Source organism: Myotis nattereri (assembly GCF_964212035.1).
Source record: "Myotis nattereri genome assembly, chromosome: 12".
Lineage (NCBI taxonomy): Eukaryota > Metazoa > Chordata > Mammalia > Chiroptera > Vespertilionidae > Myotis > Myotis nattereri.
This window is the reverse complement of record NC_138087.1, coordinates 59999221-60025798: the sequence shown is the minus strand read 5'-3', so window position 1 is coordinate 60025798 and position 26578 is coordinate 59999221. Positions and strand designations below refer to the sequence as shown.

General features: G+C 38.0%; 1 pseudogene across 1 annotated transcript; it reads left to right on the top strand.

The window, feature by feature from the left end:
* The first annotated feature begins 4816 nt into the window (after window positions 1–4816).
* Window positions 4817–5364, top strand: LOC308527737 (large ribosomal subunit protein uL6-like; annotated as a pseudogene). The gene has a single exon. The product of its transcript is annotated as a large ribosomal subunit protein uL6-like (transcript).
* Window positions 5365–26578: the final 21214 nt, after the last annotated feature.

Here is a 26578-nt window from a genome sequence, read left to right as displayed (position 1 = left end):
TCTTACTTGAATAGCCTTCTACCTTTTCCCTTTCTCATGCTTCCACTTACTTTCCAGACTTTCTCCTAAGTAATATTTCTAAAATATGGATCTGATACATTAATTTAAGGTCACCAATGCCTGGTACATACTAGTAGATCAACAAATATATGTTGAATTAATGCAAATCACTGCCTTCTATTCCAGAACTCTCTGACCTATGACATAGCACCTTGGATGGCACACATGATGATAATGATATTGATAATGTAACTGCTAGCTATATGTTACCAGAAGCTTTTGTACTTTAGAAATAATATAAATCACCTTGAAGTGGGACTCTGTGTTTTGCAAATATCCACTTGAATGATTCCCCTTTAATTATGTAAATGTTGGGAGAGTCAGCATCCATTGACCTATAAAGAATAATGTGGAAGAAACTTTGGTGACTTCATCAAGGACACTAATGAGATGCAAAAATATTCTCTGATATTCAAAGCTGGCTGTGGGGTCTGGGCTGAAGTGTAATACCTACAATATCTTTCACAGACACAGGCCATCTGAGAGGTAAGACACAAAAGCTCCAGAAGTCACCCTCTGAATTTGAAGATAGGGAGGCCTATCATAGTGCATAAAGTGTCCCCACAAAAGGAAAGAGGCAGAGGAGAGCTATAAGTTGCCTAAAAAACTGAGTCTGGTTCCCTGACTGAACATCAGCACTGATGTATTAAAATAGATAAGGCCATTTTGTTCTCTTTTTGTAAATCTTGCTCAAAATGTCTATTTGGGAACTACAATGCCTGTGCCTTAGCTCCAAAGATATCCAATTAAATGTCATATTAGCAATGAAATGTCCAAAATTTTCACATAGATTTTCATTCTTTAGTTTGTATATATGGAAAAGTATATAAATTTATTTTCAAACATTAAATTACTCTTGCATACCTGGCATAAACCACACCTTGACATGATTATTATTATTTCCATATTGCTGTATTACATTTTTTAAAAATTTATTAAGCATTCATTGTTTATGTTACTAAGGTTATTGGTTTCCTTCTGATTTCCTCCTTGGGTTTTGATACTAATGATGCATCAATTTTTTTTTTATAATTTATAAAATTATAAATTTTACATTATTTCCTCTTCTATTTACTAGACGAGGGTTTCTCAACCTCAACAGTATTTACAATTTGGGCCTAATAATTTGTTGTTGGGAATGGGGAATTTCACTTTCTTTTGACTTTTTATTTAACACTTGGGTTATTACAAATATGCAGTTTTATTTCAAAAGTAAGAATTTTCCAGATATTTTTTCATTATGGTTTCTGACTTAATTCTGATTTGGTCTGAAAATGTTCTTCATATGATTTAAATTCTCTCGCATTAATTTTTTAAAATATTCAATAATTGACATCAATAAATATTACTATGCACTTGAAAAGAATGCACATAGAATGTTCTATAAAGTTTTATTAGCTTAAGTATTTGACTGTACTGTTCAGGTTTACTATTTGTATGGATTTTCTGTCTACTTTGCTATAGAGAAGTGTTGAAATCTCCAAATAATCATGGAACTGCTATGTGTTGTTGTGTGTTTTTTTTTTCATTCCCATTGGTCTTGTTTTATGTATTTTGAAACTCTATTGTTACATATGTTTCCATTTATCTTTTTTATGTCTGGTATTAATATAGTTACTCCAGCATTCTTTTGAATAATGTGTATGTAATATATACAGTGGGGCCTTGACTTAGGAGTTTAATTCATTCTGTGACGGAGCTCATAACTCAAATTACTCGTATGTCAAATCAAAAAGTGAACGAGTGAGACACGTGATGCTGGGCTGATGTTGTGGCGTTCACTGTGACGTTTGCTGCGCCAACTAGCGGTGGGGTATCTGAAGCTGGCTTGTAACCCGAATTTTAGCTCACAACTCAAAGCAAATAGGCGAGAGACGGCTCATATCTCGAAAAACTTGTTAGTCGGGACACTTGTAAGGCAAGGCCCCACTGTATGTCTATTCTTTGACTTTTAACCTATGCATGTCTTTATATTAAAGTGGGTGACTTGTAGACAGCATATAGTTGGGCTGGCTTTTTTTAAAAAATCTTGTTACCGCTGTTTTTATTTTGTGCATTTCAACTATTGTCATATATTGATTGATATGGATAATGGATCCATATTAATATAGATGGATTAATATTTATGGTGTTGCTTGTTGTTTCTTATTTACTGTTTCTTCTTTTTGATTGCCCTTTGGTTATTCTGGGTTTTGTGATTCTATGTTACATGCACTACTGGTTTGTATGTGTTCCTATGTTTAAAAATAGTGTTTTCCAGGGTAAAAAAAAAATGCTTTAATGAATCAGTGTCTTCCTTGCATAATATATTGCTTTACATATAGTTAAAAAAACTTCTATTAGTATACTTTCAATTCTCTTATCCCATCTTCTGTGATAATAGTGTCATACATTGTTTTACATATGCTATAAATTCATGATATATTGAAACTGGTTTTATTTTAGATAAGAAGTTGGCAAACTATGGCTTGTAAGCTAAGTCTAGTCTCCCACCTGTTTTTTTATTATAAAAGAGACACATACATTTGTTTATCTATTGTCTACGACCGGTTTCACACTAGAATATTAGAACTGAGTAATTGAAACAAAAGCCAAATTGTCCACGAAGTCTAAAATAGTTACTTGTTCCCCCAAGAAAGAAAATATTTGCTTTTTGAGTGATTAAAAGTAATTGAATAATTTAAAGACTTTATTTCTTTGTGTAGATTCAAGTTTTACCTGAAATATTACTCCTTCTGCTTGAAATACTTAAAGAAATATTTCCTATAGTGTTGATCCACTATTAATACATTTTCTCAGTTGTTCCTACTCTATTTAAAATTCCTTTTTTTAACCTTCAAGTTTAAAAAAGTATTTTCATTGTTTACAGCATGCTGGGTTGACAGACTTTTTTTTCTTTTCTTGCAATACCCTATGGTCATCCCATTTGCACAGAGATTGACAATACAAAGGCATGTTTATTACCTTTCTTATTTCTATATACTGTCTTATTTTCTCTGGTTGACTTCAAGATTTTGTCCTTTGCTTTATTAGCATTTTTTACAATTTGTCTTGTGTTTGTTTTCAAGTGTTTATCCTCCTGGGTTCTCTAGGGTCATTAACTCTATAATTTACGATCTTTATCAATTTTGCAAATCATTTGCCATTACCTCTTTAAATATCTCTCTATCCCATTATCTCTCTCTTCTCTTCCTGAGTCTCCAGTGACACATATATTAAGTGGTCTGATATTTTCTCATAGCTCTTTGATGTTCTGTTCTGTTTTTCTCCCTACTCTCTTTCACTTTATTTCAGTATGGGTAATTGCTATTGACTTATGTTAAAGTCCATAATTCTGTATTTGACTATGTCAAGTCTACTAATGAGCCCATGAAATAAACACAGTCTTCATCTGTATTATCTTGTTCTTTACTTCTAGCATTTCTAATCAATTTTTCTCATAGTTCTATGCTGAGGTTCCTCATTTGTTAGTGCACACTGTCTTCCTATTTCTCTAGAGCTTCTAAAATATAATGATACTTAATATTCCCTGTCTGATAATAGTAACATATGGGTTATCCCTGAGTCTCATTCTGTCCATTACTTTGTCTATTAACAGTGGATTACTTTTTTCTTGCTCTGTTTAATCTATCTTTAATATTTTTTATTAGTGGGCAGACATCATTATCAACACCGTAAAAATGGTAAATAGTAATTATGTCTGAAAATGGCCATGTCTGTTTTTTTTATTAAGCCATTAGTTTGTGGGCTGAACCATATTAATCAGGAGCTGAGCTACATTTGGATTTTGTGGTTACCTTTATTGTACCAGTATCTTCAAATTTTTCTAGTGCTATCTTGTACTTAAGTCAAGGGCTGGGTTCCTAGAAGGTTTTCCTTATGTTTTTCTTCCACACTCAGCTTTCAGTTTGTCCTTTGTACATATGTCTCAAAAGAGATTTCTCTTCACATTATTTCCCCTCTATCTACGGTAGACTGCTATTGCTTGTTACTGAGGAGTTCGGCTTCTGGCAGGAAAAGCCTATCAGTGATTTTTCAGGTTCAACCACAGGCATTTTCAAAGGATTTACCTGGCCGGCCTTAAGAGGAAAGCTGCCCTCTCTGCAGGAAACTTGGTACACAGTCAATGCATCGCAGTTTTGGAAGGAAGTTACAATCAAGGACTCAGGCTCCCCTAGCCAGCTGGGTGTGCATACACAAATCTGCATTCCTAGCCCAAGGGCCGCCATTCAGAAGCCTCTTTATCTGGGCCACTTGGCAAAAGTCTTCCTCAGATGCCTTTGTGTAGACTTCTTTACTGGGGGGAGGAGGGGAACCTTAAAGACGCTTTTCTCTATTTAGACTAAGTACTCGTACTTTTCCACTCTTAGCCCTTCTCCCTTGTCCTCTTCCAGCCTCCAGGTCCACACGACTGCACTGTTTGTTCAGGGCCCCATCCACAGAGAGATGACATCCATATATGTGCTGATTCACCTTCTCAGCAGGTGAACCATTCCAGGTACAAATGGAAGAGGGAGGAGTTGGTGCTCTCTCAAGTTCAGCTAGTTCAGCTTCTTGCCTATGATATTACAGTGAGTGCTTAAAGGCTTGACTGTTACTTCCATTCTGACTTGTCATCTCAGTTGCCTGCAATAACTCCTGGCAGCTCAGTGCCATCAGGGTCAACTGAGCTTTTCATAGTTGCTTCATATTTGTGAAGCTGGTGGTGGAAAACAGGGTTTAAAAACATCTTCTCTTTGCAACCTCTTCTGTGAGGATGAAGACCATTCTCAGCAATTAGACTGTTGACATTCCAAAAAATGTGGACATCACTCTGAAGGGACACATAGTTACTGTGAAAGGCCCCGGAGGCACCCTGAGGACAGACTTCAATCACATCAATGTAGAACTCAGTCTCCTTGGAAAGAAAAAGAAGAGGCTCCAGGTTGACAAATGGTGGGGAAATAGAAAGGAACTGGCTACCATTCACACTATCTGCAGTCATGTAACGACCATGATTGAGGGTGTTACACTGGGTTTCCATTACAAGATGAGGTCTGTGAACGCTCACTTCCACATCGAGGTCATTACTCAGGAGAATGGTTCTCTTGTTGAAATCAGAAATTTCTTGGGTGAAAAATACATCCGCAGTGTTTGGATGAGATCAGGTGTGCTTTTTCAGTTATCTGGAGCCCGGAAAGATGAGTTAATTCTTGAAGGAGATGACATTAAACTTGTATTAATTTTAGCTGTTTGATTCAGCAAGCCACAACAGTTTTAAAAAAAAGATATCAGAAAATCTGGGAATGGTATCTAGTTTTCTGAAAAAGAAACAGGACAGCAGGCTGATAAATAAGATCTAAATTGCCCAGGTACAGAAACAGTAAGATGCAGGGTGATTCCTCAGGCTTATTTGTGACATTTTAAAGTGCAGCTAAATGAAACAAAACAAAACAAAGCATTATCTCCCTGGGTCTCCAGTTGGGTGTTTTCAAGATCCTACATTTCTCCAGTGGTAGGAGTTGCCTAAAGATAGGAACACAGGATGGTTTCTTCCTGTCTCTTTATGCAACATGTGCTGCAGTTTACAGGACTCATTGTCCTTTCCCAGTAGTTTTAAGGCTTTTGCAGCACAGAAGCATCTGAGTGGTGCTTTGTATCTTTCTTTTGAACAGCAGTTCTTCCCCTCTTCCATGACTATTGATCGATGATTCACTCACTCCACCTTGCCCCCAATCTTTCTCTTGCATGCCTTGCTGAGGTCCGTGGAGAAGAGCCTGCCTATGGGCCCAAATGACTGGCTTACCTCATTTTACTGCACTTCACAGCTGGTGCATTTTAAAAAAACTGAAGTCAGGACCTTTCACCAGCAAAAATATGATGACATGCTTTCTTGCAATACTTGCTTTATTATGGATGTCCTGCAATATTTCTGAGGTATGCCAGTGTTCACTTTATTGCAGTGGTTTGGAACTGAACCCACATTATCTCCAAAGTATGCTTGCCTGTATATATTTCTTCAATGGTCATGAGTTCTATATCTGTACTCTAGGCTAGCTCAGCTTTTAGTAATTCACTAATATTTTTTTCCTATTTTTCTTTCTCAATTGTGTAGGGTCCAGCCTACCATCCTCCTATATTCTGCAAGTGTTCCCCTCTTGTTTCCCCCTGGATTTAAACTATTTTCCCTATTACTTCCGCTGTCTCTTGGGTTCATGAAAGGTTGTAATTTTGTATTATCTAGCTTTTTCTATTGTTTGGAAGTGTTGCTCTTTCCAGGTTTCTACATTCCAGGCAGAAACAGAATCTCTTATATTTTGATGGACGCATTTACTTGTGTGTGCCCTTTCATTTCTAAGAGTATCACAGAACATATTTGGCTGCCTGGCCAGTTCTGACCAAGCCATAACATACATGACTTCTAGCAAATATTTATTGTTTTGTACAATTTCGGACACTAATGGACCCCAAAGCATTATGTGCCCTGTGAAACTACCACTTAGGTATTTTCAGTCCCCTACTATGCCCTTATCTGTGTGTGACATAAGGTATCACATAGATAGATGTCCCCTATATATCTCCAGCCGGTATTACTGATAATGTCATAATCACATCCAAACTGACCTCCCTTGAGGCTCGTCACGTTCCATTTGCACTTTCTTTAAATGCATATGATTAACATTCACATTCCATATACTCCAAGTAGCAAATAAACTTCTGACATGCTAGGAAGGCAGCTGCAATCAACTTTCAGTCACACCCAGGCAGCTATTTTAGTAATGCATCATCGTGATTAATAGCCGCCCACAGTGACTGAAGCTCTGCCGGTCAGTGTTCTCCACCCTCTATGATTCATTGATAGTATTTTTCTCAGGTCATCAGAGAAATAACTGAGATGGTAAATACAGACTATAAACAGTGAATCAAATTATACAAGGTGGCTACTGATAAGATGAGTCATCAGGGGCATTATGCCACACTTAAAAAAAAAATCTAGATGGAGATTTTGGGCAGAGTGCATAAATCAACAAGAATCCAATTCCTCTTTTCTGGTGAAAACAGATCCAGAAAATTTCTCCATCATCTACCACAACTGAATGCTGGATTTGACAGAGATAGCTAACAGTATTGTTCTCTTGCTCTGAGACGCTCTGTGGTAATAATTTGATTGCATTCTTACCTGAGATCATCATTCAGTTATGAACATATTTTGTCTGCCACACTGTCCCCTATTTCAATTTTCTGCTTATTTTGATCAAAATGTTTTTCACCACTGTGCAATTTTTCTAGCTCGGATATACAGTGAGTACGTGGGTTGAGCAGTAACAGCATGAATAGTAATGCTTTTCTTTTCCCTAGTCCAGAAGGATGTCAAAGTTTTGATAGGTAACAAAAATGGAGATAGGTGCATAACAAGAGCATTTCATAGAAAAGGTTGTTCCTTCTCGTAAGCCCTATTAGTATGTTTTCCAGAATTTCTATTTAAGTATGCTTAAGGTAGATTTTATAGCTCACCTTTCTCTCTTTCCTGGGTGTCCCAAATAGAAAAGAAATAGGTTGCAGGCCTAATTCTTTTTGCTTTTCAGTAATAAATGTTCACAAGCACAGACAAAGAATATATGCTGAATAAAGAATTATTGTAATGAATTTGTGCTATTCATGTGATTGGATTTATATCTACTGTGTACATGTTATCCTATCTAATAGACGAACATGGTAACTGACCGTACCTTCGCTACGCCTCCCATTGGCTAACCAGTGAGATATGCAAATTAACCGTCAACAAAGATGGCTGTTAATTTGCATACGTAGGCACGAAGCGGCAGAGCAAAGACTAAAGGCAGCTCCAGCCAGAGCAGCGAAGGCTTGAAGGTGGCTCCAGGTGGAGCAGCAAAGACTGAAGGTGGCTCTGGCCAGAGTGAAGGCCTGGGTCCCAGGTGCCAGAGGAAAGCCGGTGCCGGCAGCCAGAGGAAGGGAAGGCCTATTGCATGAATCTTTTCGTGCAACAGGCCTCTAGTTAATGAATAAAGATAAATCTGGGCCATATGCATGAAATACACGCCTTTCTACAGACCAATATAATGTTCTAACAATCAACATGAAGAAACAGCTATAACTGGTTTTGAATGCAGCTAAGTGTTACTGCTTAATCAAGATTTATAGCCGAAACCGGTTTGGCTCAGTGGATAGAGTGTCGGCCTGCGGACTGAGAGGTCCCAGGTTCGATTCCAGTCAAGAGCATGTACCTGGGTTGCAGGCACATCCCCAGTAGGAGATGTTCAGGAGGCAGCTGATCGATGTTTCTCTCTCATCAATGTTTCTGACTATCTATCTCTCTCCCTTCCTCTCTGTAAAAAATCAATAAAATATATTTTAAAAAAAAGATTTATAAAGAAAATACCTATGCAGTAAATAATGCTATTTACTCTGTTAAGTTATGTATAAAATACATATTGTGTGCATTATACATAAATAATATAAACATGATTCTATGTGTGTGCACCAATTGCTATAAATGCTTTGTGCATTTTCTATGGCTGATATTGGCTGAGAAATAGATGCAATATGTATTGATAGCTCTAAAAATCCTCTTGTTTGGATAGGTGGCAAACTTCTTAAATAAGTAATATGCTGACTGAGTGGAAAGATATGGAAAATAGGAATTAAAAACAGTAGATAGATGCCGGGAGTCAGTCCATCCTTGCTGTTTCAAGGGACCTGGCATATATGGCATACTGTTCTTAATATGTTTGCTCACCTTCTTGGCACTATGTGTTTTAACCAAGGTCACCTCTCTGAGAAAGGTTGTTTCCCCAGGTAGGGATTTTCCCCTGAAGTTAGGGAGGGAATAAAACCCCTTAACTAAGTGCCAGGCGGGTAATTAATCACTTTAACTACGAACAATCATGCTTAAGCTACATAATCTTTACTCCCTGGAATGGAGATAAGAAACGCCCTAACCTTTGGAATAGAGATTGATAGGATTGAATCAACTGGTATAAATACAGATGTAACAAGACAACAGGACACAGAACCTAGACAAAGAACCTAGACACAGAATCTAGACACAGGAACTTACACAGAACCTAGACACAGAACCTACACAGAACCTAGAGACAGAGAACTTTGCTGGAGAGAATATGGCAAAAGATCCTGGACAGAAACTGGCCACAGAACCTAGAGACAGAACCTAGCGAGAGAACCTGGCTGAAGAACCTAGAGACTGAACCTGACTACAGAAATTGGCAAGAGAACCTGACTAGAACCTGGTGACTGAACCTGGCTGTAGAACCTAGCAAGAGAACATGGACACAGAACCTGGCTGGAGATCCTAACCAGAACTTCGCTGGAGATCCTGAACAGAACTTGGCTAGAGATCCTGGCTAGGCTGCCGATCAACTGAACACTGTCTCCGTGTCATTCCTTCTTCACCGACTCTGTCCACGCCTTTGGGGACCCCTGGACCTGCTGGGGCTGGACCCCAGCAGATAGAGGTATTGCAAGAAAGTATTCAATCTCACATTGCTAAAGGAAACATAAATTACCAAAACATTTGTAAAGTCATCATAGATGGAAAATAAGAACCCCCCCAAAAAGGTTTTTTTTACCTGTGATTATATAACCAAATAAATGATGTGTAATAGATGTAAATGCTTTTGAAAAAATATTACCTTCTTGAATTTAAATTATTGTACTTTCCTAAACTATCTTAAATCCTCATTCTTTAAATATATATTTTTCAGGCCATACTTACCATAGCTGGAAAATTCCATTCAGCCACGAGTTAAAGAAATAACTTTTTCTTCTTGTTCATTTCAACCAACATATGTTTTTGATCTCTCTGAAAGTTTTCCTAAAGATTTACAGTGCTCTGGCTACAAGGCCAATGTCAGAGTTCAGATTATGGCAAAGCAGGCATATTTCTCTATAATAGAAACTATCAAACATTGGAAGAGAAAGATTAAGCACTGTAAATAAACTTAGACAATCTGGTCACCCCAGATAATATTGGAATTATGTTCTCTGCCCTACTCCAGTCTTTTATTCATAAGGGGAACATGAAAGACACAAAGTTTTGTATGTCATTATTAAAAAAAATTATCAAAACCCTGGATAATATCACTAAAACAGTTGATCTGTTCACTAGAGAAGTAATCCAAATTGGAAAGACCATGAATCTAAAGTTAGGAACACCAGATATTTTTTCTTTTATCTTCACCCAAGGATATACTTATTGATGAGACAGAGAGAGAGGGAGGGAAGGAGGGAGGGAGGGAGGGAGGGAGGGAGGGAGGGAGGGAGGGAGAGAGGGAGGAAGGAAGGGTGAAAGGGAGGGAGGGAGGGAGAGAGAGAGAGAGATATCCAATGGCTGCCTCCTGCCCTGACTGGGGATCAACCAACAGGTATGTGCCCCAATTGGGAATCTAACCTGTAACCTTTGGGTGTATAGGACAATGTTCCAATGAACTGAGCCACTTGGAACATTGGCACAAGATATTTTCTTGAACTCATCTCTCAGAGAAAATAATTTTCCTTATATCCCTAGAGATCTCTCTGGACTATTTAGGAAAAAAATTGAAAAATAAATTAACTGTTAACAACCACCAATATTTAGAACCAATATTTTTTTGGGGAAAGTCAGGGTTAAGAACTCTACTTAGTTTGTTTTTAAGATCCCCTACTGAGTTTTGCCCAACTTTATAATAAATTTGTTTATTATAACTCTTCTTCATTGGGTTCTTCTGTTCTGCTCCTTAGGTTGGAAAATTTCCCTTGAACAGTTGCAGACTGTGGCACTAAGGTCCTTTCCCCAAAACTACTGATGTTGCAAAAGTTTATTCCTAATCTAAATATTGCCACAGAATGTAATGTCCTGGGAATTGGTTTTCGATACAATGCAGGAAGATAAACTTTCAAGGATATTTTGCAGCTACTACTGAAAAGAGAGAACCGCAACTCTTATTGTGGCTGTGTTCTAACTGTGAGCAATGCCGTCTATAGTCCCCGTATTCCTTTTCAGGCTCAACTAACTGTGCTGATTTTTGAACTATGTTATAGGCTTAGGAACAACTTTTATCAATTGCTGTTTCTCTAAATACATCATAATTAGGATGAGGACCAGTGTTTGGGTACCTATGACCATTTCTGTCATAATATTTGCTTGTCTTTGGGTGCAATTTGGAGACAACAAATATTAAAGAAACACAGGAAAATCTTCAATATTTGCTGCACACTGGTGCTTGCATAAATTATTTTATATCAATACTAGGGGCCCAATGCATGAATTCGTGCACCTTGAAAGGAACTGTGGGCTGCAAGGCTGCAGTGGGCACAGGGGCGGGTCTTGGCCCATCCTCCTCGACCCTGTCTGGCCCCTCCCGCCGCAGCCCCAGGTCCCCTGCCAGCAGCCCCACTCCCACCACCACTGCCGGCCGTGCTAACACCCGCTGACTGCGTGGAGTGATTGGGGCCAGCACCAGCAGCAGCTCCAGCGCTGTTAGCGGGTGTGAGCAGAGCTGGTGCTGGCAGCAGCAGGCGCAAGTGCCAGGCGGGACTGCGGCATGCGGGAGCAAAGAATTTTCAGTAACCACCAGAGGCTCGCCCGGATGACAGCAACCAGCGGCCGCCTTGGTCTGGTGCCCCTGCTCACCTGCTCTGCCAATCTGCCACGGCTAATGCCCACCATGTTCTGTGGTCTGCTGCCTGCTGCTGGTACCCGCCATGGTCTTCATGCGCCCCCTGGTGGTCAGTGCACGTTATAGCGACCGGTTATTCGGTTGTTCGGTCTATTTGCATATTAGGAATATCTATATCTATATCTATATCTATATAGATATATATATTCTAAATCTGCACTTTATTCCATTTATTCCATTATTCAGACAACAGTAAGATGTAATTTGTTTCATAATTTTGATTTATTGACAAAGTTGAGGCCTAGATTTTACCCTTAATTATATATATTATTTCTTTTTTTATTGGAACCAACTTTGTTTACTTCCTACATGACTTCATCATTTATCCTTTCTCTTAAAAGACCGTAAACATAGTGTCAACACTTGGTCTTTATTCATGTATTTACACTATGCTTTACAAAAAAAAAGAGTAATGATGATGATGATGATGATGATATTAATAATAGCTAACATTTATATAGCCAGGACCTGTGCTTAGTATTTTATACTTATTGATTCATATGTCCTACATAACAACTGTCTAAAGTTGGTAAAACTATCACTTACACTTTATGACTGGGGAAACTGAGACATGGAGCTATTAAGTAACATGTTTAAGGTCACATAGCTAGTAAGTGGAAATTTTTAAAAAGGTGAACGTTTTTATAAATAATTTCATAATTTACAAGCGACCATTTGATATCATTCCAAGTGATTCGCAGAACATGTATGCCGGAAGCCGGTCCATCCTTGCTGCTTGACACGGTTGCTGCAGGAAAGAAACATCTGCACAGCATATGTCTCGGGGGACCTGGCGTATATGGCATACTGTTCTTGATGTGTTTGCTCCCCTTCTTGGCGCTATGTGTTTTAACGAAGGTCACCTCTCCGAGAAAGGTTGTTTCCCCAGGTAGGGATTTTCCCCTGAAGTTAGGGAGGGAATAAAATCCCTTAACTAAGTGCCAGGCGGGTAACTAATCACTTTAACTACGAACAATCACGCTTAAGCTACATAATCTTTACTCCCTGGAATGGAGATAAGAAACGCCCTAACCTTTGGAATAGAAATTAACAGGATTAAAATCAACTGGTATAAATACAGATGTAACAAGACAATAAAACACAGAACCTGGCGACGGAACCTGGCTTGAGAACCTAGCGAGAGAAAATGGCAACAGAACCTGGACAGAACCTAGCTAGAGAACCTAGCTGGAGAACCTAGACAGAACCTGCCTGGAGAACCTGGCTGGAGAACCTAGCGAGAGAACATGGCTACAGAACCTGGCTGGAGATCCTAGACAGAACTTGGCTGGAGATCCGGGCTAGAGAACCTGGATAGAATCTGGCTAGAGAACCTGGCTATGATGATCGACTGAACGCCGCCTCCGTGTCATTCCTTCTTCGCTGACTCCGTCCACACCTTGGGGAACCCCTGGACCTGCTGAGGCCGGACCCCAGCACATGTACAAATTCAAACCACAGATTTATTGCTTGAGCACAGTGCCGAGAAATTTGTCTTCTAAAATAAAAGATACTCTTATTAACAGACTAAAGTATGTTCTATTTGGAAAAGCATATATATCACTTGATGTCATAAGACATATTTTATTTGTAGACCACCTACATTAGATCTATGCTAGTGGGATACTACCTACAATGTATTTTGCTAATAATAAAAATATAAAAAATATTACTGGCCTACCTGGCTCATAGGGTTCCTATGAGTATGAAGGAGAAAACAGATTTTTTAAAATACTATAATTTTTAAACTTCTATATAACAGTTTTATGAATAAAATAGGTCAAATGGCAAAAAAATAATAAAGCAGTAATTAAACCTTCAACTTTGGAAATAACATTGAATCTCTTTCAGAATTGATAGTTCCTGGCACATAGTCAGTATCACCTTTCTATTCTGAAGTAATATTGAGAATGAAACTGTTTCAACTAAATACCCACTTATGAAAATATGAAGATAAAATATTAACTGAGTTTATAGGGGACCAATGAGCCAAGCAAATTACTAGCCAAAATTGTTGAGTTCTATTTCATGATAATAGTTTACTATTAGTTAACTTATTGCCTTTCAATTAATCACTGAAATTCTTTGAGAGTAAAACAAAAAGTTTTATAATCATAATATTAGTTTTTAAAAATCTAAAACTACTGCTCACTGCTTACCCAAATCTGGTATGTTTTTCAAATAATTATAGAACCAGCTTTGCAAAAATGCAAATCACTTTCGATAAACAGTGATGACACACTTAACTGTAGGAGGAAAAATCAGGTAAAAAACCATGAAGAAAATATAGTAACACTTTCTTTCCATTTATCCCCATTCACCACTGCCTTTTTCCTAAGTTAGATGCTCTAGCCTTCTACCAAACATGGGACTGAGCAGCATTTTTTCTTTTTATGTCTAATATAATGGAAATCATTTTTCTCGCCCTGGCTGGTGTTTCTCAATGGTTAGAATATTGGACTGCCTGCCAAAGAGTTGTGGATTCAATTCCTGATCAAAAGCATGTACAGGGTTGCAGGCTGAATCCCAAGTAGGGGGCATGCAGGAGGCAGCTGATTGATGTTTTTTCTTTCTTATTGATGTTTCTATCCCTCTATCCCTCTCCCTTCCTATCCCTTTAAAAAAATCAATAAAGGAAATTTTACAAAAAGAATTCACACCAAGCAATTTGACATCTATTAAAAAAACCCAGAAAACTTCATGGTTGCTTTTTTTTGTTCTCTGTAACTTCAAGCCACAAATATTGGGTAATTTATATAATAGCAGTCCTGCTTACCACACATATGTCACAATATAATTCCCAACAAGACAAATATCTATGATAACATTGACTAAGTAACACTGAAGAGCTCCAAATCCCTGACTTTGAAAACTGTAACCTCTTAAGTAAAATTAGTTTGGCTTTCCATTTAGTTTCTATTTCCTTTCATTTAGAGAACTAGCTTTCAATGCTTCAGAGTAAAAGAAAATGGAATGTTTCCTTATTCAAGTTCAGAGAGAGGAGGGATCAGGGAAGCTTCATTTGCTGAGCAAAATAATTGATATCTGATGTTTTGGTCTGAAATTAGGAACATTAATATATAAAAGGATCAAAGACAAATGATGAATTTAAAAGTATCAATTACATCAAAGAACATGAAATCATAGTTTACTTATTCATCCTATCTAGTTTTTGAAAATATGGTTTTCACATACATATAAATATAAGGATATAAAGTAGTAGGTAGTTGAAATATGGTAATATAATAATAAAATAATTTACTGAGTACTTTCTAGACACATTACCATACATTCTGTATGCATCATTTATTTTAATCCTCCCAAATCTCCTCTGGTACATATTGCTAACCCTCTTTTACCACACAGGGAATTTAGGCCTGGGGAATGTAAGTAACTGCTACTAAACGGTGGAGTTGAATTGGAGCAGGCTATGTGATTTAAAATCCACTGTGAGTGAAGACTAGCAGGTGAAGCCAAGAGTGAAGCTTCACGCAGAAGCCATAACAAAATACCCTGTATATTTGCCAGAAATGAGTGACAGATTTGGCCCAGATTTTCCAGGAAGGAAGTGTGGGAGGTTTGATTTACAGGTTTTTCTTTTGTTGACAGAGTCCCTCTTAAACAAATACAAATTAATTGATGCTCAACATCTGCTTTTAAAATGTTACACGAGGGAACAAATAATTGGTAGGTAATTACAAAAACCTTCTGTTTTTAACATCTAAAAGGATTTGCATTTTTCTCAGTGGATGTGGCCTTGCTCTAAAATTGAAGCATTAGTAATGCTAATGCAGTCTCCTATGTACTTTATTTTTAATGTTTTGAATCAACACAACAGCATATTTGTGAAGGGGTACTTCACAAATAAGAAAGCTGAAGGTCACAGAAGTAAAATATGAATGTGAATCCAGGTTTGCCTGACTCCTAACACATCCTCTTACTCCAATAGAAATCTAGCCAAATTACTGAAGCAGAAATATATATCATTTTTGATAGGTTGTTTTATATTGAATTATAGTTAGCATACACATTTTATCTTACCTCTTTGGCTTAATTTATGAGTGATAAAAACATATCTAGGTTTATATATGTTATGTACTTTAATGTGATTTCTAACATAATATTAATAATAAATGATTCAATAAATGAAAAAAAATGTATAAATAAAATACATATCAATCAAACATTTCAAGTTATCACTACCAATGATACTTCTGCATAAAAATGGGCAATAGTGTTTTGTAAAAAATCTGGGGTTGGGTGACTAAATTGGGGAATCTTAAAAAATCCTCCTCCTTTTCCTTCTCTCTCCTCTCATTATATCAGTATTGATATTCAAAGAAAAAAAATTTAAAATGCATTCCTTCCCTATAGCGTTAATTACATTTTTATTTCCATTAAAAATTAAAATGGCACATCCTTTTTCTTAGTTCTCTACCAAAAATATAATCTCTTAAAGAACTCAATCAGCTTCATTAATTGAGCCATACAAATAAAATTTAATTATTTCTGATAGGTAAATGGATTTTTAAAAGATTTATCATGAAGAATTTTTTGCTTTGAGAATATTAAAATTGAAATATTGAAGAAATGCAAATTTCTCTTTTCAAGTAAATGATAATCTTCTGCAATTCCATAATTCCTTACCAGCACCTCAGCTGGTAAAGAATTATCAGCACCTCAGTTAATATACTATTTAATATACTATTAAACATAATAGTATATTATATTTACTCTCTCATCACCTGTTCCTCTTCCACCTGTGAGGTCACTGAAGATTTAGCTAATATATTTCAAAACCACATCCTTGGTGTTTTCAAAAATATTTCTAGGTTTTCAATTATTTAAAAATTAGATGGTGCATGTGGATTAATTAATTAAGCACAATGCTCTACAGATATTTAAAATGATTGGTATAATTCCTGATTATTCAAGACTTCTATCTGGGAAAGAACATAGGGAATTCATGTACTAAATGCAAACAGTTTAATTTCAGATAGAGGTTTGTTTTACTTAATTTAATCAATATCTGATATGTACCTCTATCAATGTGTAGAAACTGGTAAAATCCTCAAGGACATATTGTGAGACTGGCCTGGCTGGGCTTGGCAGACAAAATTTCCATTTCAAATATCAAGAGAATTGAATAAAGATGTACATATATTAAGGAAAACAGAGATATAAGTTTTTCTACATATCAAGAAATTATTTTTTGTGAACTTTTTGTTTAGAGGGACCGTTTTATGGCAGAACTTGCAAAGTGAAAGAAAAAAATGTGTCCACTTGTATTTGGGTATCAACTAAAATTTGTTCTAAAATTTATAAATCCGTAATAAAAGTAGTAAAATCTTAAGGGTAGAGAGGCAAATGCAAGCAAACAAGTAAAAAACAAGACAAAAACCCCAAGTAGCCAACAATAACATTATAGCAATAAGTCACATTGTAAAATAGAACAGCAAGAAAACTCACTTCAGACATTGCCTCTGCAACATTAGGTTCAACACTAAATTAAAAAATGCAATGAATTGTTAATAAGTTTTGATATGAAAATATTATGAACCAATAACTTAAATCTAGTTTTTTTCCTACATGAAGAACATAAAAATATTTCTCAAATATGCAAAGGATTAGAAATAAGGCCACCTGCTCATTGCATATGAAAACATTATAATTGAAATACTGTAGTTATCTGACAAAATATGGAGAATTAAAGCATGGTGCAGACCAATACACTTTAACATCCTGATCAAGAACCATCTAGTTTAACACTACAATTGAATTATAAGGGAGTGAAAGAATACAAAGATCAGAAGCTCTCAATATAAATCCTGGATAACTGTGACCTGAGACAAATCAATATCTCTTAGACTGCATAAATACACACATATACATATATACAACATAAAAATAATTATCATCATTCCTCACTGATGAATTTCAAAATTATCTAGAAACAGTAAGAGAAGTCTGTGCTTCTCCTTCCAGCAGGATTTTTATTAAAATACTAGAGGCCCAGTGCATGAAATTCATGCACTTGGGGGGGGGGGTTCAGGGGAGGAGTCCCTCAGCCTGGCCTGTGCCCTCTCACAGTGAGGAAGCCCCATGATCGATCACCCCAAAGAGGTAGGCCCCGCCCACTCATCTGGGGCTCCTGGATGGGTTGCCCCAAAGGGTAGGCCGGAGCCAGGGGTACCACCCACCCGTGTGCGTCCTTTGTGTATGCAGTCTTTTGGTGAGTGTTCTTTGAGGTGTGAGGGCGTTACAGTGTGAGGGCGTGATGACCACATAGGCCAGTGGTTCTCAACCTTCCTAATGCTGCGACCCTTTAATACAGTTCCTCATGTTGTGGTGACCCCCAATTTCATTGTTACAAATTGAACATAAAGCGTAGTGATTAATCACAAAAACAATATGTAATTATATATGTGTTTTCCGATGGTCTTAGGCGACCCCTGTAAAGGGTCGTTCGACCCCCAAAGGGATCGCGACCCACAGGTAGAGAACCGCTGAATAGGCTTTTATTAATAGTATTATTAATAGGATAGGTAAGCTTCTTTATACATGAAATAATCATTTGTATTCGGTATAGCATATTCCATTAACTGGAAAATTCTTCATTCTTTATGACAAAATAATTGTTTATGACAAAAACTAATCCTAAAATCCAGAAAATAACACAATTTGTCTTTGTTAAGGGAAATAAGTCTCTTATTTGAATCCAATGCCCAGAACCTGGCCTTTCATTCTATTCAAGCTCTTTTTCTCTATCTCCCATCCTGAAACAGGTAGGCTGGCCCCCTTAGCCTATCATCCTTCTCTCCTTGGGCTAACTCTTCAGAAATATTAAGCTTTGTCTTATGTTTTCCCTTGTCATGTTCCTTGCTCTGAATATACATCTTTGTCCTCCACTAATTTCATTCTGCCTATGCTGTACAATACTGCTGGTGACTTTAGTCATTATTGGTGTTCCATAGCTCACCATGCAGCTTATTCTATGAATGGTAAATCATATTTTATTATATTCATGTTTCTAAATTTACTTATCTTATGTGTTAATAATATAAAATTTTAGGTTATACATCTTTTAATATATTTTTGAAATGAATTTCAATGCCATTGAATTAAAGAGCAAGGAATGGGATGATGAATTTAAAAATCAAATATGATCTCAACTAGTTAGACATAGTCAATACTATAAATGTTTGGAAGTTCAGGCTTGCTGTTCAATGCCCAGATGTAATCTGCCCTTAAGTACCTAATCTGACAAACATAAGCTCAGGTAATTGATGGATACAATACCAGAGTATACGATAGTAACACAATTTATTAATTTACATTAAGCTATTGAACTATCACAAAACATAGAAATATTTAAGAGTGCTGCAATTAGTATTGAAAGAGATAATGCATGTGAAGCCTGAAACATATTGAGCACTTGATATATATCACTCATCATTATCTTTGCCTTATTTCTTTTTGTTCAGTTACATAACAATTCAAATGAAAACAATGTATAGTTTCTGGACGTTTCTGATAGTAAAATGACCATATTTAATATGCAATTTCAATGTAAGTGAAAATATTTATTTTTAATATTTATTGGAATATTTCAATATTTATCAAATAGGCTTCTTTTCCTTTGGGCTATTTTATCTCCTCTCAATGTCTTTAATTTTCCCTCTTTCAGTATTAACATCATTCTCTGTCACATAGTTTTCCCTTTTGTCTTGTTACTACTACCGACTAACTTGGCCTTAAGCGATATTTTGAGAATTTGATTATGAGAAATCCATAAGCTTTCCCTATAACTTATTACAAAAGTTCATTATTTTAGAATTTACCCACTTCCCCTGTTAAATGTATATTCCCAATTTTAACTGTCAGAGGTCAGTAAATCTTATTTCCCTCATTTTCAACTTTTATAAAGTTGCCTCACTGTATCACCAAAGAATTGAAAAAAAAAGTGTAAAAGTGTACAGAATATCAAATGTTCCATAAACATACTGGGATCTAAACCAGGATATTTTAATGATAACTATGCATTTTTTTCTCATGACATGCCCATGGCAGTAATTTAGCAAATTTATTTGGTTCATCTATTCATCTTTGATTGATTCATTTCAAATATTAGGACAGATATGTGCTTTAATTGGTATTATTCAATCACCATGGAAACTTACACCCAGGTTGCACTTTTCCCTCACAAACAAGTTTAAGGTGTCTACTTTATATTAAATTAGCAAGCTTATGGCATTTCAATAGAAAAATAGCAGTGTAATATTACATATAAGATTTAAAAGTCCTATTGAATTCTTATGAAAGCAATTTTTAAAAATATATTTTTAATTGATTTCAGAGAGAGGAAGGGTTAGGGAGAAAGAGATAGAAACATCAATGATGAAAGAGAATCACCGTTAGGCTGCTTCCTGCATACCCACTACTACAGATCAAGCCTGCAACCCAGGCATGTACCCTGACCAGAAATCGAAACGTGACCTCCTGGTTCATGGGTCGACGCTCAACCTTGAGCCACACTGGCTGGGAATGAAAGCAATTTTGTGTTTCTGTTGATAATTCTACAGTAGATATAAATTAATCCAGGCCATAATACAGAATATTACAGCCATGCAAGATATTTGCAGAGCTTAGTGAAATTTGAAAATTATGTAGTGTAATAATAACATTAATTTCAAAAACTTAATTAGTTGTTACCTTATTAATTGTATGTATTAGAAATAAAATACGAGACAAAGGACATGACTGATTTGAAGCCTTGCTATTTACTGAGAATTTACATATGTTCACGTTACAACCCTTTCATGGAGCTCAGTTTGAACAGGAAGTAATGTTGGGGCTAAAAACCTATAAAGGAATGCTGTGATATACAATTCAGAACTCCTTTCCCACATATGTATAATATTATGTAAATTATAAGATCATATGGGCAAATATATCTTAGTATTGCCTGAAATTGAGGATATACATCATCCACTGGGGATGAGGAGAGGCAGGCCAGACCCAGCTATGCTGCAGTGCTGGCTCCTCATTCTCCTGCCTCCCTGCACAAAGTTATGAAATAATAAATTACAAAAAAAATGAAGAAAAGGACTATCATTTGTAACAGAGTCAAATAGCAAATAGCTCCTTCTGGACACAACCTTCCTGTATATAACAACTATAAACTCCAGACAACCTACAAAAATAAAGCAATGACTACTAGGCAATGAATAGTGATTAAATGCAACTACATTCTTGAGCTGAGTTGATATTTGTTAAAAAAAAAGAATGTCCAACCAACACCACCACCACCGCCCCCGCCCCCTCCCCCTCCACACACACACACACACACACACACACACACACTCCCACGACTTTTAGTTTTCAGTTAGGCCAGCATTTTCAATGTGTGAAATGACTATAACTTATAGAAAACATGCAGATTTCCTAACCTGAAAAAACCAGAAGACATATTTCAAGGCAACTGTACCTTCTACAAACTGAAGGAAGATTCCTAGAAAGGAGAGATCCACAGAGGAACCCCCGATTCTGATATAAACCTTATCCAAAATCCCTGGTGAGTTCCTGAACTATATATGCCTGGCAGAGACTCAAAGTAGTTCTCCATGAATGCTAGAATAACTAAATTGAGATTTGAGATGTAATAAAATATTTAAAGATGACCAAATTAATTGCCCATTTAAACAAAACAAAAACCATTCTTAAGAAGAATTTAACTAAAGCCAAATTAACTATACAATGTGATACTCACAGTAACTGGGACATAATATAAATTAATCAAGGATGAGGAACGAGAAAAAAAATGTTACTAATTCTTTTTTTTAAAATATATTTTATTGATTTTTCCACAGAGAGGAAGGGAGATAGATAGAGAGTTAGAAACATCGATCAGCTGCCTCCTGCACATCCCCCACTGGGGAAGTGCCCGCAACCCAAGCACATGCCCTTGACCAGAATCGAACCCGGGACCCCTCAGTCCGAAGGCCGACGCTCCATCCACCGAGCCAAACCGGCTTCGGCATTACTAATTCTTAAAGGAAAAATTATCAACAGATTTTAACCTTGAGATTATCCAGATGTTGGATTCACCATACAAGGACTTTAAAGCAGCTAGCATCTATCTATGTATTCAATGTGAGGAAGGAGAAACACTCATAACACATAAATGTCAGGAAATCTCAGCACAAAAAAGTAAAAGGATAAAACAAAAATGATAAAAATTTTCAGAAAAATACAATAGGTAAATAAAACATTTTTTGGATAACAAGAGTAACGATAATGGAGGGAAAAAATCAGTAATCTTTAAGATAGAGCAATACAAATAATACAGTCTGAAGAAGAGCAAGAAAAATGTTTGGGGGAAAACACTGACAGAGTGGTAGGAACCCGTGGGACATATCGAAAGTATAAATTACATGTTATTTGAACCCAAGAAGGATTGGCAATAGAGAACAAGACAGATAAGTTTTTTAAAGAAATAATGGTCAAAAACTCCCCAAATGTGTGTAAGACATTTTACACAAACAAGAGGCTCAGTAAAAGCCAAGTTGGAATAACATAAATAAAATTAAATCCCAGCACAGAAAGTCAACATATAATAATCACAAATGTGTATGACCTTATAACCAAGCTTTGAAACTCATAATGCAAAAACTATCGCACTAAAGAAAAAACTGCATAATTCCCTAATCATAGTAAGAGATTTTAACAGTCCCCTTGACCAACTTACTGATTGAGCCTCTCTAGACAGAAAAACGAAGAGATAACCTTTGCAGTGGTTCTCAACCTTCCTAATGCCGTGACCCTTTAATACAGTTCCTCATGTTGTGGTGACCCCCAATCATAAAATTATTTTCGTTGCTACTTCATAACTGTAATTTTGCTACTGTTATGAATCCTAATGTAAATATCTGCTATGCAGGATGTATTTTCATTATTTGCGACCCACAGGTTGAGAACCGCTGGATAATTATACATTGCACATGATAATGTCAGAATAGACACTCTTTTTGAATGCTCATATTATATTCACCGAGATGGACCATAAACCGGACCATAAAAAGACTGAATCAACAGAATTGAAATTATATGGAAAAAAATTCTCTGATCGCAATGTAATTAGATATCAATAACCACAACATATGAAGGAAAACTGCAAATACTTTCAATTAACATACTCTGAAATAAACCGTTAAAAAAATCAAAGGAGAAATTATAGAATAGTTTTTTTGCACGGAATGATCTTACAAAACACAGCATCTAAAAAAAAAATGGCGAATGGAACTAAAACAATTATTACAGGGACATTTTTACCTTCAAGTACTCAGATTTAAAAAAAAAAATTAAGGTCTAAAATGAATGATTCAAGGTTCTGCATTAAAACAGATTTTAAAAATAACGGAGCAAAGTAAACTAAAGGTATGTGGACATTAGAAAAATTAAAGATAAAAGTAGAGAGCAACAAAATAAAAGCCAGGCCAATTGTAGGAAACTAGCAAAGCAGAAAGCTGTATTTTTGACTCAGAAAATCTGAGACATAGAGTCAGGGCTGCAAAGGCCTCTGCCCTCCCTGCCCTCCCTCCCCGGGGGGGCGGGTTACTGGGTTCACCTGAGCACCCGGGAGCGGCCTCCTTCTGCTGCCGACCAGCGAGGGGTGGGCTCCGCGGAACCCCTGCCTGGGGACCCGGCCGCCAAGATGCTGAGCTTCTGGGAGTCGCTCCCCTCGGTGGGGCCGCAGCGAAGGCCTGGAGGCTGCTGGCCTCGGAGGCACAGTCCGCACCACCGGCAGCTGCAGCGCCTGGACAGGTGAGCGGCGGGAAGCACCGCCATGGCTGCTCCGCCGGGCGGCCTCGCTCAGGACGGTCAGGCCCCGAGGGCTCCCCGGGCCGAGGAGGGCGCCCTGGGGACGGGAAGGGGTGAGTCTCCCCGGGGCCTGGGCACCCCTGTGCCGGTCACTGGGTGAGCAGGTGGCAGGGCCGGCGGGCTGCCCTGGGCCTGGCAGGTCAGGAAGCCGCAGGCAGGGCGGGAGCGCGTCCACTCCCGGCCTCGTGATGGGGCTGGGCAGGGAGCGAGGCCCCGGGCGGGATGGCGCCCCTCAGTGCCCGGCTGGGCGGACGGCCGGGCTGTTGCGGGGCTGGGCCGAGTCCCGCTGGAGCCCAGGCGCCTGAGGCGCCTCCGAGGCTCCGGGAGGGTCTGTCCGAGGGTCTGGCCGCAGGACCGGAAGTGGCTCCTGGCTGTTTGCTCAGCGGCTGCACCTGAGCCTCAGCCCCAGCGCCGCCTCCTGCGCTCCCGTGGCCGGGTCTGCGGGGAGGCCTCCTGGGCTGGTTGGTTCCGAGGCCCTGGTGAAACCACTGGGGACTGGTTTCCAGGACGATGGGCTCGGGAATGTTCCAGAAGCCGTTATCCTCATCCCAGCAGGATGGGAGCTTCATGTCCAGGTTTCTGCAGTGGCTGCATCTGCTGCAGGAGCTGCTGGAAGAGCATGGAGCCTCCTTCTTGCCGGTAGGTGGTGGCCAAGTTACCTATGTTCTCCAGCGCGCGCTCTGGCTGCAGATCTCGGATCTCTCTCTCTCTTCTGTCTCTCTCTCTGTGTGTATGCAGACATACACACACACATATATATATATATATATACATGCATACATACGGGGGTTCTCTTGTACACAACAAGTTGTCTCTTTTTTAAGATTCTACCTTTAAATGTAACCTTTGACAATTTAATTAAATTGTCTCTTAGTGTCTTAGTGTCGTTCTCTTTGGCTTCTTCTTGTTTGAAACACTGTGGACTTCCTGGAGCTGGATGTCGGTTTCCCTCTCCAGTTTGGAGACATTTTCAGTCATTATTTCTTCAAATACGCGTTCCACCTCTTTGTCTCTTTTCCTTCCGGAATTTCTATATGAAAATATCATACTGCTTGATATTGTCCATGAAGTCCCTTAAGCTGTCTTCACTTTTTAAAATTCCTCTTCCTTTTGCTGCTCTGTTTGGTTGAGTTCCACTGCCTTGACTTCCAGATCACTGATTCTTTTTTCCATGTCATCTAGCCTGTGATAAACCCCTCCAGTGTTTGTTCCTGTTCAGTTATTGTATTCATAGCTCTCTTTCATACTTAAAAAATGATCTCTGTTCAAATTCTCACTGTGTTTACCCATTCTTCTGAGCTGGATGAGCATTGTTATGACAGTTTCTTTTAATTGTTTATCAGATAATTATTTCTCACTCTTTCATTAAAGTTCTAATTCTTTTGTAGAAATGAATTGTTTGTTTCTTCATTTTGCTTGATTCTGTGTGTTTGTTTCTTGGTATTAGTCAAAACAGCTACCTCCCCCAATCTTGAAGTAGTGGCCTTCTGTAGGAAATGTATTTTATTGTTTAGCCTTGCTCTAGCTCTTGTTGTCTCTTGAAACTTTTTGATTGTCCAAGCAGCCTGATTTACTCTCGATAAGTCTGTTGTTGAGGGTGTGCCAAGAATTGTGAGTATTCCAGCGTGAGGGATCTCAGTCAGCACCTAGTTTCAGGATGATGTGAGGCTATACCCTTCAGCTACAGTTTTGAAGGTATGTAAGTACATAGAGTACTGTGGGACCACACCTATAAACCTTGCCAGCCTTCATAGTAGGCAATCTGGAGATATCCCCTTAGTGACAGTTGCAGAAATCCGGGCTCCAGAGAGTGTTTGAGATTATTTCTAGGAGGTACTGGTGATCAGTAGCAAGGCCAAGGGAGAGCATAAGGATGGCATCCCCAGTTTACGTTCCCTGACAGCACTTCCCTAGTCTCTAGATGTGTGGCAAACCTGAAGCCTGAGCTCACGCTGAAGGCCTGGAACAAGTAAAAGGCCTTTTCCACAGGAAGATGGGAGGTTTGTTTCAGGCTGCTGTCCGTGTGGTGCCCTGGAGGTGGTAGCCTTCCAATAACTCTCTCTCCAATAGCTTTAGACCCCAGCCACAAGAGCCAGGCAGCCAAGGGACATCCCCTGTGAGGATTCCATATGCCATATTCACCTGCCTGGCTTTGGAGGGGCAGGAGTGCTTGTCCAGCCAGCTTTTGGAAGAGGTTAGATATAGCATTTGCATTGGTTGCATTTCTCCTTCTGGGCTATATATTTCTTCCATTGTTGGCCTTTAATCTTGTCTTACTTACTCACTTGCCGTATCCTGACCTACTCCAAAATCACACAATTAAGTAAACACAGTATTTCCTGATCTAAGCAATTGTTTTGACACCTCCATAGTAAATTAACTTTCTTAATACTGCCATTGATTTTGAACTACCAATGATAATTAAACGAATATTTTTTTAAAAAAAAACCTGAGGCCACCAGTGAATGATGTCTATCGTCTTTACAGGTACTCGATAAAGGCACTCTTTACTAAAAAACAGAAAACGATTTGCCCAAAACAGGATTTGCTTCATTTGAAGCCCACTAATGAAAGTCAGTAACATATATTTTCCAAGCTTTTACTTTCAACTGATGTCTCATTAAAACCATCAGTCAAAAGAATGGCTTAATTGTGTGGTAGGGCCATACCCAAAATATCCAATTACATTTTTTCAATTTACTTTTACTAGCTGATGTTTATAAGTAATTTAGTGAAATTAGGTGAAGGTTAAATTACTGTAGCAATCAGGGGTGTGTTTAAGTAGTAAAATATAGAGAAGGAACCACTTGTTCTAATAGATATGCATATTTAACACCACTGCCCTTAGGATAGAATACCAAACCTCCCCAATTAATATTGATAATAAATCTTCATGTGCCAGTACTTCAGAATGCAAGACCGCAAGATGTATACTCAGCCATTTCAACAAATTAGCTTTCCAT